The sequence below is a fragment of the Numida meleagris genome, chromosome 1 (genome assembly GCF_002078875.1).
Source record: "Numida meleagris isolate 19003 breed g44 Domestic line chromosome 1, NumMel1.0, whole genome shotgun sequence".
Taxonomy (NCBI): domain Eukaryota; kingdom Metazoa; phylum Chordata; class Aves; order Galliformes; family Numididae; genus Numida; species Numida meleagris.
The window spans coordinates 189,378,988-189,400,609 of NC_034409.1; positions in this window are offsets into that span (position 1 = coordinate 189,378,988).

Here is a 21,622-nt window from a genome sequence, read left to right on the forward strand (position 1 = left end):
TACTGCTTTCAATCCTTCCTAACAAACAAGAAAAAGACCAAAGTTATTTGTAAAAGCTACTCTACATGGTTGCTGGGCTACTAATGACTGGAAAAGATAAATTAGTCAAACTGTTATTAGGCTGGTGGTTAGCAAGCCAGAACTCAAGACACAAAACAGCGGTAGTGAGAGAATAATTCTGGACCATTATTGGCGTATAACAGGATAAACTTATTATACTTTTATTTATTAGACTATCTCTGCTGATCATGCACTAGATGTTGGGTACTGAAGCACTAACCCTGTAAGCTTTAAAATTTTATGGGGCTAAATGAATTAGTATCTGGCAGATACAGCCCCTTGGTTACTACCAGCTCCATGAAGGTTTTCTTGCCTTTGATTTCTAATGCCATTTCTGCTGATTTTATTTCTTTATTTATTTTTATGGATGCTATGCAAGTAACAAAACCAGCAACATGGTAAAATAAACCCGTAATCTAGATTTTTTAAGTTTGACACAATCATGCAGTGCACACTGCTGTAAACAGATTTTCACCTGTGGCTTTTCAGTTCAGTGATTTTGATCCTTTTTGTAATTGGCTGCTATATATGTATCACGATGATTGTCCTTGTAATTTTTTTGAGTGAGATTCATGTGATAAAATCTAGACACATACAGTGTATGCTACAAAGAGAGCATGTACACATCTACAGAAAGTCAGTCACTCTCAGCATGTGTCTGTTACACATGCAAACATCTATAATATTGTGATGCTTAAAAATAGATGAAATAAATTCCCGCCTGGCTTCCTGTGTAGGGAAATGATTTACAAAATTTGTGGAAACCACATCCATAAGAATACAGACATAAGAATATGCCCAAACAATAGATGCATCTGGGTATTTGCATATAACAATTTTAGGATTGCTATCTATGGCTTTCCTGTTAATAAATATCCTAAGCAACCCATAGCGATAATGATAAAACTTTATCTTCCTGTATGTTCTCAATTTAATTGAAATCTTCTTTAACATGGTTCAAAACTTTCCTTCTGAAACACCAAGAATTTTTCAATCTGTACATTCAATGACATTTCTACTTTTGAAGTAGAAAAAGAAAATTCTGGAGATGCTGAGAAAAATCTTTAAATGATCATCCTCAAAATTAAAAGTGAAGTCTGAATGTATCACTACATCTTTTATTACTTCCTAGCAAGTTTGGTACCACATTATTATTATATGTGCTTGATAATTTCTGAGTGGAGAGAAAAAGCATCACTAAAATTCTGGGAATTTGCACTTCACTCCTGACAAGAGAGGGTGAAATATAAGCAAATTCTGTGTGATTCAGGGCATAGCAGTATATCAGCTGCAAGCCTTTAGAGATATTTGTCTACTAGGATGTAGACAAGGTGTACTGTATTGTAAGAATGGGACACTGCTTTAAATAACATGGAGAAGAATGTAATTGCTATTAGTTTGATGTGAAAGAAGAGGTCTGACCAGAGAAAAGTCTCCCTGATTTTTCTGTTTGAGACCTGCTTTAGTTTCAAAACTTATTCTCCATTATTTTCAAAACTTGTGCTGCCTTCTACTTCTCCATCCCTCCTAACCTCTCTCCTTCGCCAAATAATGTGAACTGTGAGATCCAAATTATAAACAATGTCTGTTTCTGTAGTGTATTACAAAACATCAACATTACAGCTTTGTATTGTATAAGAAGAAGGCAAGAGCTGATAAAGGATGTAGTTACATCCACATCATCTCAAGACAGACCTTGGGAAATATCATGTAGATATCCATTATAATTATTTTTCAGCTTACAAGCATTGTAAGCACCAGACCTAACCCTGCAGTCAGAGAGAAAAAATTTTACCCTTCTACCTATGCCTGTCATGATTTTGTTTTTGTCTGACATGGCTCAAGCAGCACTTCCTTTTCCAAGACTGAGCCACACTTGTACTGCACAGTAGTAGACATGAATTAGGGAGTAAATAGAATTCAGTGTTTTACTCACTCATCACTTTGAGGAAATCACTTGCTTATCACAGAAAAGCTGGTAGGATTTGAACTTTAAGTTAAACTGCCTGTGAAGTTACACCATTCTGTAATGGGTGATCTGTTTTCTTAGCTGTAACACCTTGTAGTGCTTGAAAAACTTCTCAGTGAGACAAGGCATACAGTAAAACCTAGTGTTTTTCACTAGGTCATAGCTGGAAAAAAAAGAAAAAAAAAAGAAACCTTTACAGACAAGTCCTTCAAGCTTAGAATCATGGAATCGTACAATCATTAAGACTGGAAAGATCACTGAGATCATCTAGTCCAACCACTAACCCATCACCATCATACCACTAAATCAAGTCCTTCAGTGCCACTTCTGCCCTTTTCTTGAACACCTCTAGGGATGGTGCCTCCACCATCTCCCTGGGCAGCCTGTGCCAATAATTCATCACTCTTTCTGAGAAGAAATTTTTTTGTGCCTGTACCATCTCCTTGTGAGTATCTGGTATCTCAGGGCATAATAAGCACTCTCACATATTGGCAATCAAGCACCATTCTGGACTGTTAATAAATTTAGATGTTTTAAGCTTAAATTGAATTCTGCACTTAAAAATAATTGAGATTAGTATTGCTTTTTTACCACTTTCTCCCTCATTCCACTCTTCTGTAAAACTAACAGTGATATCAAGCACACTGAGATCAGAATGGTTTCTTATGACATAATATCACTATAAATCCGTTAAAATCATTTCATGAAATCTGTTCTTAATAGTGGATTCTGCTAGCTGAGGAGCCAGTCCAATAGGTATAAAGTGCTTTGAAACCCTTCAGTTATATGTACTATAAAACTGCAAAGCAATCACTTCTAACAGATTTTTCTTAATTAGCCACTAAAGATGTAGAGTTAGATCTTCCTCCAAACAAAATTTCATGCAAAGTTAAACAGTTTAACTGACTTAGCCTGTTAAATATAAAATATGCTGTATTCTCTCAGAACAGGAAAAATCCCTACTTCCTTGAAGTTGCTTGGTTTATGTGTTTCAGTGGCAATCAATATGACAATTACCATGCGATAAAATCTGAACATATTCATGACACAATATGTCGTAACAGAGCAGCGTATATGACTTGCACTTAATGGACATGATGCTACATTATCGTAAGGCATGTGAAATACTTAAAAGATTCAGCAGGGTTGTATTGCATATGGAGGCAATATATTTCTCTAGCATTTATATTTTTATATGTATATATGTAGAATCATAAAATCATAGAATCCTTAGAGTTGGAAAGGACCTTTAAAGGCCATCTAGTTCAACTTCCCTGCAGTGAACAGGGACACCACAGCTAGACCAGGCTGCCCAGGGCCTGATCCAGCCTTGCCTTGAAAGTCTCCAAGGACGGGGTATCTACAACATCTCTGGACAACATGTTCCAGTGCCTCATCACCTTCACTGTAAAAGACCTTTTTCTTATATCTAACCTAAATTTACCCTCTGTAAGCTTGAAGTAATTTCCTCGTGTTCTATCACCAAAGACCCTGCTAAGGAGTCTGTCCTCTTCTTTCCTGTAGCTCCCCTTTAGATATTGAAAGACTGCTATCAGGTCACATTGGAGTCTTCTCTTCTCCAGACATAACAGCGCCAGCTCTTTTAGGATGTCCTTGTAGGAGAAGTGTTCCATCCCTTGGATCATTTTTGTGGCCCTGCTCTGGACACACTCCAACAGGTCTATGTCTCTCCTGTACTGAGGACTCCTCATCTGAATGCAGTACTCCAGGTGAGGCCTCACCACCGCACAGCAGAGGAGCAGAATCACCTCCCTTGACCTCTGGCCACGCTTCTTTTGATGCAGTCCAGGATATGGTTGGCTTTCTGGGCTGTGAGCACACAGTGCTGGCTCATGTCCAGCTTCCCATCCACCAGCAGACCCAGGTCTTTTTTTGGCAGGGCTGCACTCAATCCTTTCATCCCCCAGCTTGTATTGGTAGTGAGAGTAGCCTCGACCCAAGTGTGAGACCTTGCACTTGGATTTGTTGAATCTCATGAGGTTCACCTGGGCCCACTGCTCAAGCCTGTCTGGATGGCATCCCGTCCCTCTGTTGTGTTGACCGCACCCCACGGCTTGATGTCTTCAGCAAACTTGCTGAGGGTCCACTCGACCCCATTGTCAATGTCATTGATGAAGATACTAAAGAGAATGAATCAGTCCCAGCACTGACCCCTGGCAGACACTACTTGTCACTGATCTCCATCCAGATACTGAGCCATTGACCAACTTGGTCCCACAGCCAATTCTGTGTCCACTGAACTCTCCACCAATCAAATCCATGTCTTTCCAATTTGGAGAGAAGGATGTTGTGTCAAAGGCCTTGCTGAAGTCCAGACAGATGACATCAGTGGCTCTTTCTTTGTCCATTGATGCAGTGACACCATCAGAAAAGGCCACTAGATCGGTCAAACAGGATTTGCCCTTGGGGAAGCCATGCTGTTCTTCCATATCACCTTTCTGTCTTCCATGTACCTTAGCATCACTTCCAAGAGGATCTGCTCCATGAGCTTTCCCGGCACAGAGATGAGACTGCCAGGTCAGTAGTTTCTGGGGTCATCCTTTATGCCTTTTTTAAAAATGGGTGCGATGTTACCTTTTTTCCAGTCACCAGGGACTTCACCTGATTGCCACGACTTTTCAAATATCATTGAGAGTGGCTTGGCGACTACATCAGCTAATTCCCTCAGGACTCTGGGATGTATCTCATCAGGACTCACAGACTTGCAGACGTTCAGGTTCCTCAGGTGGTCACAAACCTGATCTTTGCTTACAGTGGGAGGGGCGTTGCTTCCCCAGTGCTCTCCTACCAAACCAAATGTTTGAGGGCTGTGTGAAGAGCACTTGTCAGGGAAGACCAAGGCAAAAAAAGATATTAAGCACCTCAGCCTTCTCCTTGTCTGCTGTTACCAGACTGCCTCTGTCACTCACTAGGGGAGGGCTCACTACAGCCCAGGCAGCCTCCAGTCTTGATGTCACCAATCAGTTCATTTGCACTGGTGAGCAACAGGGCCAGTATTGCATTCCCATGTTTATATATATAAAATATTCCAGAGCAGTAAAAAGAAAGTTACATTTAAGTTTGCTATTTAGTTTTCAAAATACATCCTACTGATTGTTATCAGTCAGCAAAATACACATTTCACACATATCATGCACAAAAACCATAATTCTTTGAAATATGTCACAGACCTACAGCATAAACATATGGGAACAGATGAGTGCTGTTTAACCATAGCTCAGTTAATGACTTCTGTCATTGTGCAAATCAATTAGGCTTCTGCAATTGTTCATTTTGTTTGTTTTCCCTTTTGAACATGAGCAAGTGCAGTCATATTCTCTAATTAAAACAATTTTAATTATATTTTGCATGCATAAATACAATATTTTTGTACTGTGATTTACAGCCTTAGACACACATATATATAATATAATAATAATATAGCAGGCATCATGTTTATTTCTCTGCTCCTTTTAGCAGCATTCCAGTGAAAGATATTTTATTTCTCAGTGGAGATGAAGACCTTCTGAATGTAAGGGCATTTCAGCTAGCAGTGAACTTTCATTTCAATAGGAAAATAACTGATGGCAATAATAGTAAAAAGACAAATTATACTTTCCGGGAAAGTAGTTATTCCTGAGCAAGAGGGAATGGCAGTGTAGATATAATGGAACCTATCTGATGAATCCCAGGCATTTGGATTAAAATTCTATGGAAACCCTGATGAAACAGCATGGCAAGATTTTAACTCTACAGTATCTTCCTTAAATTAATTATGTTAGAAAATACAGGATACTCTCTTGCTACAATATTACAATGCAAACATGAGCGTCTCCACTGAAGCATCACATGTAATATTTTCCTTCTTTACCTTCGCTTGCAATTGCTTTATTGGATTTTTAAGCAGGATGTGCTTTCCTTGACAGAAGTAACTCTTTTCCAAATGTACACCTTTCGAAAGCTGGTCCCACTTTGCTGACTTTTACCTCCTAAATCAATATTAATACAAACAATATTTTCTAGTCACTCATTTATAACCAACATATCAGGCTGTACTTTTTTTTTGTCTCCAATTTCATGCATTTTGTATTATTTAAATACAAATATCTGTATTTTAATATCTGCATGTACAAAATCTGTTGGAATATGGGATGGAAAGCAAATAAAGAAACAGGTATTTAATTATTATGTATTTTAATTTTTTTAAAGGTAAAACAAAAATCAGAAAACTGATGAAAATAAAATATTAAAATGGACTGAATAAACTCAGACAGCTATTTCTCACTTACACTTCTTAATATCTCACTGTGCTCCGTAGTGATGCACTTTTCAGCTGAGAACAATTTTAATCTCCGAATCTTGTTACAAAGCCAACTATCAATACTGACTTTATTGTTTTGTGTTACAGACAATGTTTTCATTTTAACCTTCATAAATGTACCTTAATGTTGCAACATACAAAAGCAGAACCCAGAATTAATACAGCATCATTTACAAAGGATGTGATGGATCTCCATATGTGAAAAGCCTTGTAAATGTATGCCTCAAAAGGACACAAGTGTCTGTTAGTATGAAATGCCGGTCATATTGAAATAGAGAGAAAGTATTTTATAATCATTCTTATACCATGTTAACTAGAGCTGGAATCTTGACTTTGGTTTAAGCTTTTCAGCAGCATCAAGTAATTGTATTGACCACTTCTGTTAACATTTATGTCAAAAGTTATTTTCTCTAAGAGTGTTGCATCTGGAAAAACAGTAAGACATAAAAGTAAAGAACTCTTGCAAATATGCAATAAAATCTGAATTCTGCAGCGAGAGAATTTAAGAGACTTATGTATTCATTCAGAACTTTACTTGATTTTTTTACTTCCAACTGCTATGATTCCATAATGCACCTCATCTGGCCTGACCTCTCCCTGGGCCCCTAATTATTGGAAAGTGTGAAAGTATTCTGTGGGAGGATTGCTAACTGTTTGCCCTTTTTATAGAATTCTTCCTACCTGTTCACTTTTGAACATAGTTTGAAATGGGATGCTTCGCTAGGCAGAATTTAGGTCTTACATAGGGTGGTAGTTTTATGGAAAACCAAAAGACCATCTCATTTCCCTGAAGCAAGATCCATTTTCAAATTATTTAAAAGAGATTAAAGACAGTGTTGTGACTGTATTTGTTCCCCTGTTCTCTATATCTCAAATTAACTAAATACAACCTCTTCAGACAGAATTACAGACCATCCCTCTATCTCTATGATTCAGTCCTGGACGATAATATTGCTACCATCTTCAACTTGTGTAAATTGTCATATCTCAGTTGGTAATTAGTGAAACTACACTAATTTATACTTGTTGAGGATCAGTTCTCTGGAGAGCAATTAAAAAAAGAAAAGGTAGAAAGCTCTACTGTTGTCTCATGTCTAATCTAGATTCTAATTTCAGCCTTCTTGGCTGAGTTCTCTTCCAGAGTTACTTACCTAAAAGTAATGGAGTTGTGTCAGCAGGGAATTTGACCTGCTATTTTTGGACCAGTTGCTCTTATTTTCAAACAGAACACAAAAAATTCATTATAGCCAAGCAACACTAGGAGGCTTTTTATTTTATGGCAAATTCCAGGCTGGACAATGTTAATTCTTTTAAAGGAATAAAGCCAAGACTGGCTATCATTTAAACTTAATTATAGTGCAGACCAGTTGTCCAGCTTTCCTGTGTCATGTTGTAAGAAACATGTTTTGGAGAGGGAAATCTTCCAAGTTGGCTCCTTGAACAATCAGAAAACTTTGCCAGTGGTTTAGTTCTCATACTGAGAATAAAATAAAGGATGTCAAAAGCCAGCTGCCTCTAGCATTACTCCCCATATTAGTGCTCTGACAATTACTCTTCTCTTGTGGTAGTTATTGGTATTTCCTTTGAGTCTTTCATTTATTTCTTTCATTCAGCAGAAGATCTATAAACATAGTGTTGAATGCATGAGAGAAGACTGAAAACAGTCTGAAAAAGCAAGGAAAAATCAGACGCCAACACTGGTCAGCCAATAAAAAGACATCCAAGGTGCCAGCAAGCCATATACGTGAATGCTCTGAAGTTTCTTAGAAGCACAGGACCAGATGTGAAATAGGACAGACGTCAAGTGGCATTTAGATGGAGTGTTAAGATTTTTCATTAAAGAGTGAAAACGTTTGTTCCCAAAGATCTAACTGCAAGATATTTGGCTTTTTGGATTCAATCAGATTTGGTTAATCACATCATTTGTAGAAGTTATATTCATTTCCTGCCATGAATTTTCACCTTCTGCTGAACCCTAACATCCACTTAAACTCTTGTGAATCTGAACGCCATATCTGTGATATTACCTTTTCCCAGCTAGTTATTTGAGCTAGAAGGATTTAAGTGTTTTCTTGTCAGTTCATGACAGTGTCTGTATGTGTCCGCAATATGCGTGGTTTTTTTACCCTTCCAAAGAAAAATTAATTCTAAACAATTATCAATGTATGTATAAAAATACGTTGCTGTCTTTCACAGAAATGGCATAACACAAGCCAGTGGTGTGCCCAGGTGGCCAAGAAGACCAGTAGCATCCTGCTCTGCATCAGAAATAGTGCAGCCAACAGGACTAGGGAATTGACTGTCCCATTCTGTGCAGCACTAGTGCTGAGGGAACTGGAACTATTCAGTCTGGAGAAAAGAAAGATGAGAGGAGACCCTTTCCCTCTTTACACCTACCTTAAAGAAGATTGCAGTGAAGAGTGTGTTCATCTCTCTTCTCAAGTGAAATGTGATAGGATGTGAAGAAATGTTCTGAAGTTGCACCAGAGCAGGTTTGGATTGAACGTTAGGAAGAATTTCTTCTTGGATGGGTTGCTTAGGCATTGGAATGGGCTGCACAGGGAAGTGGTGAAGTTATCACTCCTGAAGGTGTTTGAGAGACATGTAGATGTGGCACTAAGAGATAAGATCTGGTGATGGGTATTTGTAAGTCAGCTTGATGGCTGGACTGATGATCTTGAAGAACTTATCCAACCTAGATGATTCCATGATTTTCTATTCTGTAAGACTGCAAAGTTTATTCTAAAAAAAAATAAATCTGTGGTTAGCTTTCTTTATATGAATCTCAAACAATTGGTTCAGTTTATTGTGACTCAGCATATCAGCCAGATGCTGAGATGTTCTGATGCTTTCCTTTGAGATATTATGTTGGTGATAAATAATGTTATTCACTTTTGACTTTTCAAATAATTTAAAGATTGGGGAAATCACGAGATGTTTCCTTTGGTCTAGCTTTTTCTCTCCATGTAATTTTCCAACATATTTGAGTTTCATTAGCTATTTATGTTATTCCCACCATTTTCAGTATCTGATCTCAAACGTGAGAACTACCATAACTTTAAAAAAAAAAAACATGTTCACAGCATTGATGGGTTTTCTCCATGTTTCTCCTTGAAAAAAAGGGAAAAAAAGAGAAAACAAAACAAAACAAAAAAGATAAAGGTGGTCAGAAATTAAAGCCATGTTTCTCTTTTTTTTTTTTTTTGACAGCAATTCATGCTGAAATTTTAATCCAAATGTGGATTTCAAATCCACAAGCATATCTTATATTCATCAAGATTCCCAGATCATCCCTAAACACTTGACATTGAAGTACACTGACAAATTATTTTGTGGCATACTTTTCTCCTAATTAGGTTGCTAATGGTTCAGAATAATACTGTTTATTGCTGAAGAAGGTATTACTACAGATCTTAGCAGCATTGATTTTATGTCCAACTCTTTGTTCATTGGTAGAGTAATATTTACAAGGCAAATAAAATGTTAATTGTTAGTTGTTAGTTTAACCTACAAACCTACAGAACGGCAGTGAAAAATCTAATGTTTGTGTAATCTTCTGGCATCATGTTTTACACACAGCAGAGAAGCTATTCAAAGAGACATGACAGAGGCTATAAATTAATGGGAATATTGTAAAATCTTACTGTATCTCTTAAAAACTGCTCTTTTACCACAACATTGAAAATAAATAAGCAAATAAAGGATTCTGAGCAGCAGTGAACAAAACAAGAACAAATGTAATTTCACTGTATACCCTCCAAACAAAATAAGAAAAACATCATAGCCTATTTTTGGAAAGAATACCTTCACGTAAGAGTGTTCTATCTTAGCAAAAACATTACATTCAAGTATTTTTGTAGTATTTCAGTTCTTAGTAAGAGTATCGTAAGAGAAGAAATCCTGCAATAATGGTTAGAAAATGTATTTGCCCAACAAAGTATCTACTTGTCTAGTCTCTACTGATAGAATTGACACAATAATAATAGATAGGTCTAGTATCTTAATAATTATATTTAACGAGACTGTTATATTCTCCTATAACAGGAATAAATAGAATTTGTTAAAATGGTATTTTAAGGGGGAGTTGCATTTCCATTACTGTTTTTGTTTTGTAGACTACACAAATACAGACATTGCATCAGACAGTTTGAAGGAGAGGGTTGCAAAATTCCTGACCCTTCCTGCATACATCCATTTCGTTTGTTCAGTGTGTGCTTGATGAGCAAGCAGTGTGCTTTAACTTGAATAATGCACAATGAATGTGTTGTCTCTTTGCTATGTTCACAAACCTGTCACTTGTTACTTTGTAGTGTCTCTTTCAAAGGGGACCAGCAATTATCTTTGACCCTGAAATTCTGACCTACACAGTGTGATAGAATTCTGTTTTAGGCCAATACCCAAGAGACCAGTAAAAATTGGTCACCTTGCACCTATGACCTTTAACTAAATCCATCTATGACTATTGCAGAAACCTTGGGACTTATTTAAAAGTAAATGTTTAAGAATGGATTATCTTTCAGATATAGGACAGAATAGGGGTATTGTGTTCTAATATAGTTTATCATTGTTTAAAATACTAATACTGTCAACAAAGCCATTTTTAATAGCTGTTTTTATTGGCAGTGCTAGCATCTTTTCCCAGTTCAGAGCTTGCAGAGCTAGCTAACAAACACAGAGCTAGCTAACTAACAAAGCCCATTACTGTGCTGACATTATTGACGATACTATCAGTGCTTCAGGTATACTAAAAGAGAATTACAGCTTGTTTCTGGGGCCGGTCCTCCAAAGTCTCATCTCTGGCAAGAAGCAGATGGGTTGTTAAAGACTCAAAAGAGTTCATTTTCACTATGTTAAAAACAAATTTAAAAAACCCTATGAATTATGTAGCTTCTTATTTGTGTTAGAACCATGCTAAGAACATGATCCAAAGCTGGAAAACTGCGAAACCTAGTGATTAAAATTATTGTGAAAATTATACAAATTTCAGTAAATCACACAATTGTTACGTGGTTCTTTCAGGCCCATGAGTGCAGACTGAATTAAGAAACTAACAATGCAAATTATTTCTGAGAACAGGTTTTTTAGTATTTATTTTTGTTTTAAACAGATTTGAACCTCAGAACTTTTCTTTGATTGTGTGGAAGTTAGAACTGGTTGGACAGATTGATTTTGAGAATCCATTCCTGTCCTATTTTTTGGTAACACAAGTCTTTGGCCTGTAAGAGAAGCAGTTTTTTATTTCATTTCATTTTTTCACTGGAAGACATTAAACATTACATGAGATGAAGGATGCATATACACACACACACACACAAAAAAAAAATAGTTCAGTGCAGCAGGAGAATCAAGTAAAGAGGCTGAGAGAAATGGAAGGAAATAGGGAATGAAGAGGAAATTATCTCAGAGTTGCTCACGAAAGTTCAAAGTTGAGAGCTTAAAGCTGTGTTGAGTCTGATTGTAATTCAGGGAAGAAAGACAGTAAAAAAAAAAAGTGATTCAACAAATCAAGAAAGTGCTGACGTCCCTGTTTTATGACGGCAGATCTGAAATAAGTTATTACAAAGTTAAATGAACAGTTCTCTCTTCTCCTAAGATGGCAGGTGGCTCCTGGTGCGAGAGCAAAGATATCATCAAGAGTGGTTTGGAGGGGTGAGATGGAAAGGTACCTTCACATGTCTACACCAAAGTTTTACAGAAGTAGCAATGGAAAAGGGATTCTGCTATTGATGAAATCTTTAAATAATGAAAGGTGAGATACTGGGGAGATCAATAGTTTTTTCAGTATTGTAGTCCTACCGGTGGAAACTTTTTGAAAAAAAACATTGGTTTTATACTTGCAGGTAGTGCTTTTTAGCCTACAGATTCCTCCACTGGTTGATTTAAAAATTAGAAGAGGTAATAAAATATATGATAACACCACTTATTCAATAAATTTTGAGTCAGTGAATTATTTCATTGTTATTTTATGTAAGGAAAGAAACAAAATCTGGAAAATTTCAAGAGCAAAACAACCTCACATTTTTTCTTACAACTATTGTTGCTAAGTGCAACCATGCACCAATTTGTGGTCTCGTATTTAAATCTCAAACACTTAATATCAGGGGAATTAATGGCTAAAGATATAACAAATCCAACTCCGAATACATTATACATATAAGAGGATTATTCTGATCAAACAGATGGAAATGCATATTTCATCACACTACTACAGCCTTAACTCTGGCCCAAAATAAACAATGTTTTTCCATCAGTGATTTCAGGATGTAAACAGAGCACAGCACAGAACTCTGCTGAAAAAGAAACAGTTGCAGATGAGGTTTTTCTAAAGCAGCCAATGGATCTGAACAACTGCTTGACTGCCTGAGCCTTGTAAAATCCTTCCTAAAACTCTAATCTTTGTACACAGCTAACACATCTGAAAGAAGAGGTAGCTCTGAAACTGATCAATTCAGAGCATTACTTTCTGCTTAAAATCTCCAAGCTCTCTTCAGCTGTGCTTTGACAGTTTGTACACACTGATATGGTACTAAGATTCCCTCCCCTGGAGGTAGATTTAACATTTGAATGTGTAAGGCAAACAGAAGGTTCCCTGAAATATGGCTGAGGTGCTTCTTCTGATGACTCAAGGCAACCTGATTTTCACATTCAGTCATATTTTTCAAGAAGGCAAAAGAAATCGGTAAAATATTCTGAATTTTACCACCAACACGTTAAATGTTTAGATAATGCTAGCTGCATAAAAAAATAGTATAGAGGGAAGAAATAAATAAATAACTTGAGAAAAGTGTGTATTCAAGATTATAAAGAGAAGACTTCTATATTCTATATATATAATATTCTATATGATATTCTAGATATTCATCTATTCTATATATATTCTAGATATTCATCTATTCTATATATATAATATTCTATATTGAGGTTCAAAAGATGGACCATTCAGTGCATAATCCATTGGCTGGATGGTTATAACCAGAGGGTTGTTGTCAATGGCTCTGTCCAGGGGGAGGCCAGTCATGAGTGGAGTCCCCCAGGGCCCATCTTGGGACTGGTGCTTTTCAAGATGTTGAAGTGAGACAGTGGGATTGAGTGTACCCTCAGTAAGTTTGCTGGTGACACGAAGCTGAGTGGTGAAGTTGACACAATAGAAGGATGAGACGCCATCCAGTGAGACCTAGACACACTTGAAAAATGGGCACAGGAAAATCTAATGAGGTTTAACAAGGCTGAGTACAAGGCATTGTACTTGGATCAAGGCAATATGAGTACAGACTGGGAGAAGAACACATTGAGAGCGGCCCTGCTGAGAGGGACTTGGGGATCCTGGTAGATGACAAACATCACATGGGCCAGCAGTGTGTGCTTGCAGCCTAGAAGACAAATGGTATTCTGGGCTGCATCAACAGGGGGGTGGCAACAGAGAGAATGTGATTGTCCTCCTCTGCTCTGCCCTTGTGAAGGTCCCATCTGGAGCACTGCATACATGTCTGGGGCCTCCAGCTCTGGAAAGATGTGGAGCTTTTGGAGAGGGTCCAGAGGAGGGCCACAAGGATGATGGGACTGCTGCAGCACCCCTCCTACAAAAGCAAGCTGAGGGAGCTGGGATTGCTTAGTTTAGAGAAGAGAAGGCTTCAGTGAGACCTCACTGAGGTCTTCTATATTTAAGAGGAGATTAAAAGGGGTACGAGAGGGAATGGTTTTAAACTAAAAGAGGGGAGATTTAGGTTAGATGTCAGGGGTAAGTTTTTCATAGAAAGGATGGTGAGGCACTGGAATAGGTTGCCCAGAGAGGTCGTGGATGCCCATCCATGGAGGCCAAGCTGAATGGGGCCCAGGGTAGCCTGATGTAGAGCTTGATCTAGCAGTTGGCAACCCTGCCGACAGCAGGGGGTTGGAACTAGATGATCTTTGAGGTCCCTTTCAATCCAATATATACTATGATTCTATGATTCTATAATTCTACGATCTTTTCTCACGCATGATTTCATAGAATGGGAATTTGTTTACTGTGTTTTTCATTATTGTTAGAGAGCTTCACTTAGACTAGACCTTTTATCTTTAGGTATTGAATTTAGTTGAAATGTCAGTGTCTCTGAGCTGCTATATTATTCCCAGCATTATTCACAAAGGCTTGAAGGAGAATTCAGCAACAGCAGTAGGATAACTTCTTCCTAATTTACTGAAGTGACTGATATTACCCAAATCTTCAGTTTGAAAGTCAGAACTTCTAAACTGGTGACAAGAAGTTAATCATCTGACATGTGGCTATTGAAAAGATTTGGCTAAGCCTCAGCTCAAATTCAGTAATAGCTTTTTGATTTTACAGGTCCAACTGCAAAGCAGTCATTGCATTATCAATATTACTGCTTCCTGGTTCCTGTGGGTTTATAAAATTCTTCATTGAGCAAATGAGAGAAAAACATGTACTGAAGTTCATCTTCTGTCTCTTCTGGAAAAGATAGTACTAGCAGTTTCCTGTAATGAAGGAATAGTATTCTATACACAACGGTCTAATTAACAACTGAGAAAACCTCTTTACCAATACTTCTTCATAAACATGTGGGTGAGGATAAGAAAAATACAGGGGAGACAAAGTTAGTTCTATAATTAACATTCAAAAATGCAAGTTTTATGCAACATTAAAGTATGCAACATTAAAGTAATTGTTGTGATACAGAAGGGAGAGGATAGAATTAATCATATATAATTTAAGAGTAGGGGAATAATATGTTCTTAAGTTCTTGGACCTGAACTACTGAATGAGTACAAAATCCAGGAAAGCTAGAAATACATGGGATAAAATAAATAGCATCTAATGCAGTGTCTTTTCTCTGGCCATGGCCACTGACAGCTGCTTCAGAAATAAGTATCAAATCACCATAATGGACAATTTCGTATTTCCAGTTGAGGACATAAATCAAGGAAGTTCACTGCTGTCTTGAAGATAAGGCTGTCTCTCCTTAAATCTTTATCCTACCCAATGTAAAAACACATTTTTCTCCTGTTAAACTTTCAGAATTAGTTTACTGTCCAAATGATAGTTTTGCTGGATGGCAAGAAATGTTACAGGCTTGTTCGTAAATAAACTATTGAACACCCCTCAGAAAGAATTTGGAGAAATATATACTGACCACTTGTGATCCTATCAAGTAGCCAAAAGCCTTATCACGGCTTTCTGTTCATTAAATCTGTTGGTGAAACTGGTAGTTACAAAAATCATGGCAATTCATTTTGTTCTCAGCCATACATGTCCTTACAGTGCAAGATGCTTACCCTCAAGCTGCAGTGCATCACGGGGCAGTGCATAGAGGGACTGTCCTTAAAGACCAGCCCCTATATTTTAGTAGTCCTCAGTACTGAAACACTGAGGCTCCCGTCACGTAAGAGAATGAGAAATACCTAGGATGTCCTCAATCTCAACAGAAGCTCAGTTCCTCTAGAAACTCGATTTCTATATAAAGAGTTTATTCCAATCATTTCCCATCGGAGTCAGCACTCATTCCTCCACAAAATGAAACTCCAGCAAGTTTTCTCCATCTGTTCCACTACCATTTTGCAATCCTTCATTTATTACTATTTTCTATATTTACTTACAGCAGTGCCTAAATTATTTTGGTACGGTGAGATTGATAACAAGGAGCCAGAGAAACCTTTGGGGATTTTCTTTCTCTCACTCTACAAGACCCAGAAAATCTTCTGCCAGAAACTGAACAATGGGAATTTTTAAGCTATTGTTCCCATTTCTTTTTACCAGCTTTCAGTTTTGCAAGTATCCTCTTCAGGGAGGGGAAAGTGGATGAAGAATAGGGAGGTGGAGAAACTGGAAGACATTTGATAATTATCCAGGACAGACAGGCGAGGGGTGTGGTTATCGCAAGATGAATCATACCCCAGGGGCTTCGTGAGGCTTCATGTATGCTTAATGCTTCTAATTCTCCTGGGTTGTAATTATCTCAGGATGGGTAAAAAGAGCTATTTTTGGAAATGCCAATTTTCTTGATTTATTGGAATTTAAGAGCTCCAGCAGCGGGCTCAGGGAGTGGGATTTAGCGGCCCTCTAAAGGTTAAAACACGAGCCATTTTGCAGTAATAATCTGAGAGGAAGGTGCCCTGGGAAGGAAACTCTCGATTTCCCCGTCCCAGGAAGGCCAGCAGACATTCTGAGACATTGATTTATGACTAGTAAGTAGCTCTGCTTTCCTTTTCTCTGTTCTGTGTGGTTTCTTCATTTCCCTTTCTGCAACCAGCCAGCTCGTTAACCCTTAGAGCCCATACTGTCCTGTGCCTGTTGCCCAGAGGAAACCCTTGGCCCCTCCTCAGTTGTGGATCTCTGAGTATTTTTCACCTGCTTGCTCATTATTTGCAGACTTCTTGATTTTAATTTTCCCCCCAAAACAGCTTCTTTGACTGTTTTCATGTTTGGTATCAGTTTGGGTTGAGGTTGTATTGGGAAGATACGGCAAGAATGGATAAGGGACTCTGAGCAGAGAGCTGCTGAGACTGTAACCTGTGTAAGTCATGAGCACCTCTCTGCTGTACACGACTGCCGTAACACCTATGCCTTAACCTGTCATGCTACTAAACAGCATCCCAGACAGAGATTTGATATTTCCCACATTTCCCAAGTTTCGGTATATGTCCTGGTGATAAAATAAAATGCCGACATGTACAAAAATAAAAATTCTGCACATAGTTAAGTACTGGAATTACAGAGTGAGAGAACAAAATCCCAGCAAACTGAGCTGCTGCTATCTGTCACTGTGTGTTGCAGAATGGAGGTCTCTCTCTATTCTTAGTTATACATAGATGGTTGATTTAAGGTGCAGCAGAAAAGGATCTATGTAGTGTTATTTGTGTTGTTTTTTTCAGGTGCAATTAAGCTATTTTCCTTCTGATTATTTATTCACAGTCATCTACAGCAAATCAGTCAGGGCCCCAAACCAACAAACATTCAAATATACTTAAGAAAGTTCTTATCACACACTTACATGTTTTGCTGAAGTGATAATCCAAATAAAAAATGAGTAACGTGGAATATTTTGAATTTATTCTCCATAACTTAATTAAAAACAAGGGGGTTATTCTGGATATTTGGCTGATGATCAGAATTTGATCTGTTTTGTAACTTCCCATTTACAAGGAAAAATCACTGGGTACATTTGTTAATGTTGCTATACCAATGTTTATTGACATTTCTGTTTATACTGCAAAATATTTTCTTTCATCTTTTAATCTTCCTCTCCCCCAAATCCTTTTCTTAGCCATAGAAACAGTATATGGTCCCTTTTAAAGCTGAATTAATACATCATGATGAAAAATATATACAAGAGTAATGCTTCTCCGTAACATTTTAAAAATAGACATTTACACCTTTATTTTTGTCCTGGTTTCAGTTGGGTTACAGCTTTATTGTTTCTACATGTGTGGTTTTTTTTCCTTCACAGTGTCTGTTATGTTCTGGCTTTGCAAGAAAAGCAATGCTGATAACACACTGCTATTCTAGTTTTTGCTGTACAGAGCCAAGGATATTACTCAACACACAAGATCTACTTTGCACTGGGAGGAGGGAGTGAGAGAAAGAGTGTGTGGTGTTCAGTTGCCTGCCAGGTTAAACCACAACAATTTTAAATTCTTGAGGTCAGAGTCAAGGTAGAAACAGGTGTTGTGTGGGATACAGCAGCTGTAGTGTTTGGAAAGTTCATTCTCGCAAGGGAAAACAAAGATTTATCTGATCAGAATAGCAAAGTAATTTTGCTTTACATTTTGGCTGTTGCAGCCTAATGATAACTGGCAAACAAAGCCCATTTCATCATACTAACGTATACAATACCTGTCACATTATGTTGATGAAAGAACCTCTGTGAGCTCTTTTCTTCAGGCAGAAACCCAACTGCTGCTTGAAGGAGATTTTCAAAATGTCGGAGTCTTAATGACCTGCTGTATCATGGCTTGCACGTTGTGTAGCAGAGTGGCTGAAGGCTTGTACATGATGTGCTCTGGATGATGTGATACTGGAAGAGCCCCTGGGAACCTACTTCAATGTCATTCACAAGTTTGCCAAGCAAACCTTTGTTGATCAGAATATCAATTTTGGTTTATATGCTTACATTAATTACCCTGTCTGCAGAGTGTGGCAGAATGAAGGCTATCACGGCTGTTATTAGGCTGTCAGACTATGAATTTGTAGCTCCTTGAGAGCACAGACAGAATCGTTTCAAGGATAAAAACACAACAAATATTTTGCACAAAGCAGCTATATGTCATGTTCTGATGTCCAAGCTCACTCCAGTATTTTCCCTTTAAGAATAACAGGACTGCTCAGGCCTCATTAATGAAATCTATGGCTCAGTCTCAAGTGCAAATAAAAAATGTAACTTGTTGAGCTCAGAAGTGGAATTAGCTCTCTAGGAATTAGGAGGAGGTCATGAGGGTAAAATCTGTCACTGAAGGTGTTGCCAACTTTGATGTACTGAAGAGAACTTGCACTCTGTCATAGAACCTTAAATTCCGAACCACCTTCCTTTGGTAGGCACTGGCACAGGCTGCCCTGAGAAGTTGTGGATGCTCAATCCCTGGTGGTGTTCAAGGTCAGGTTGGATGGGGCCCTGGGCAGCCTGATCCACGGCAGAGGGGGTAGAACTAGGTGATCTTTGAGGTCCCTTTCATCCCAAGCACTTCTATGATTCTATGACCCTACAAATCCTTTAAAGAGATGTTATTGTCAGTTTGTTGCTTTATTCTATCTCCACTATCTAACAGTATAGCAATTCCAATGTTGTTTCTCTCTTAAATGAATAAAGGAAAAACAAATCTAATAATGTGCTTAGCTAGTGTATTTCATGCATGTGGCTAACCTTTTAAATTAAGTTACATTTACTGTTTTCCCTTGCTTAAACTCAACCCCGTATGTAATCAGAGGCACACATACAAATCACCTCTGAGTGGTTAGGATACGAGGGGCCCCATTGACATTACATAGCTCCTTTCATGCTTGAAGATAAAAACATGGCAAGCGTTTGTGGATTCAGGTCCTGCTGTTCTGTGCCTCCTGTGTTCTGTGTGCATGAAAAACTGGCAGGAGGGCACGTGCAGCACTTCAAAGCTACTTTTAAATCATTGTTTGTTTAAAATTGCCCCCTTAAATATGCAGCTTGATCTAGTTTTTTATAATCTAATTGGAAATGCAGTGCTTCATCAATCTGTGTAGTGTTAGATCAGCACTAGAGACAAGCTGTCTACGAAGTTTTATAAGTCTACTTTGTGAACTATTTATGATCCAGGATGTGAACACTACTTGGATTAATTACTGACTTAGCAAATTGCAAATTTAAGAAGTTGTTCCCAGACCAAATCCTTCAGACTCTTCAATGAGTTGCTAAAATAATTACGTGTTGTTCAAATGAAATATTAACTAATTCAGAAATATTTTAAAACATTTTCCTAGACTTACATATTAGGAATGGCCTTTTCAGATGAAATCTGGTACCAAGTTTCTTCCTCTCTTGCATAGAGACAGATACTGAAATAATAACCTTTAATCTCACAAGGTAACACCAACTATCATAGGTTTTTACATCTTAAGAGTTCCTGATTACATATTTTCATAGAATCATAGAATCACAGAATCATAGAATTAGCTAGGTTGGAAAAGACCTACAAGATCATCCAGTCCAACCATCCACCCACCACCACCAGTAACACCACTAAACCACGTCTCTCAACGCTATATCTAAACGTTTCTTGAACACCTCCAGGGACGGTGACTCCACCACCTCCCTGGGCAGCCCATTCCAGCGCCTGACCACTCTTTCAGAAAAGTAGTATTTCCTAATGTCCAGCCTGAATCTCCCCTGGCACAACTTGAGGACATTCCCCCTCATCCTGTCACTAGTTACAAGAGAGAAGAGGCCGACCCCCAGCTCACTACAACCTCCCTTCAGGTAGTTACAGAGAGCGATGAGGTCTCCCCTGAGCCTCCTCTCCTCCAGACTGAACAATCCCAGCTCCCTCAGCCGCTCCTCAGAAGGCCTGTGCTCCAGACCCCTCACCAGCTTCGTTGCCCTCCTCTGAACACGCTCCAGGCCCTCAATGTCTTTCTTGCAGTGAGGGGCCCAAAACTGGACACAGTACTCGAGGTGGGGCCTCACCAGCGCTGAGTACAGGGGGACAGTGACTTCCCTACTCCTACTGGCAACACTATTTCTGATACAAGGCAGGATGCCATTGGCCTTCTTGGCCACCTGGGCACACTGCTGGCTCATGCTCAGCCGAGCATCGACCAACACCCCCCAGTCCGTTTCCTCTACACAGTCTTCCAGCTACTCTGCCCCAAGCCTGTAGCGTTGCCTGGGGTTGTTGCGGCCAAAGTGCTGGACGCGGCACTTAGTCTTGTTGAACCTCATCCCATGAACCTCATCCCATTGGCTTCAGCCCAGAGATCCAGCCTGTCCAGATCTCTCTGTAGGGCCTCGCTACCCCCAGGCAGATCGACACTTCCTGCCAGCTTGGTGTCGTCTGCAAACTGACTGAGGGTGCTCTCAATGCCCTCATCCAGGTCATCAATAAAGACATTGAAGAGGACAGGCCCCAGCACCGACCCCTGGGGAACACCACTCGTGACCGGTTGCCAGCTGGATTTAACTCCATTCACCACCACTCTCTGGGCCCAGCCCTCCAGCCAGCTCCTTACCCAGCAAAGAGTGTACCTGTCATTTCATAAAGGAAAGAGAACCTCCCAAGAACTACCACAGCGAAGATGCTAGAATGGGGAAAAAGAGAGAATATTGAGTTCTGGTTTCTCCGATAACTGAATGTATATGAGCTATTTTATGGAAAGTGCCTGACTGATACAGGTACACAATTCTCTAAGGGAGAAGAAATAGTTAATTTCCAAAATCACTTCCATAGATTATAGTGCAGTTCTAGATTTAAGATGTCTGCTGCGTTAAATCATTCAAGGAACACCTTATAGTGGAAAAGCTAAAAATAAAATACAACAATTCTTTTAAAGTAGTAAGAATACAGTGCTGTAAAGAGAGCACCTTGTGTAACCACAAAATTGCCTTTGTCTCTTTGATTTTTTTGTGCTCTTGGATTTGTAAAGCCTAAGACAAGCTCAAGGAAAGATTTCTCCTTCTTTGTAATGAAAAAGTGAGGATTGATAAATAACATGTATCTGGAGGGGAGAGAACAAACCAACCAAAACAAACAAACAATCAAAGAAACAAAAAAAATATACCCTAGACCTTTGTTTTCTTTCTTTCTTTCTTTCT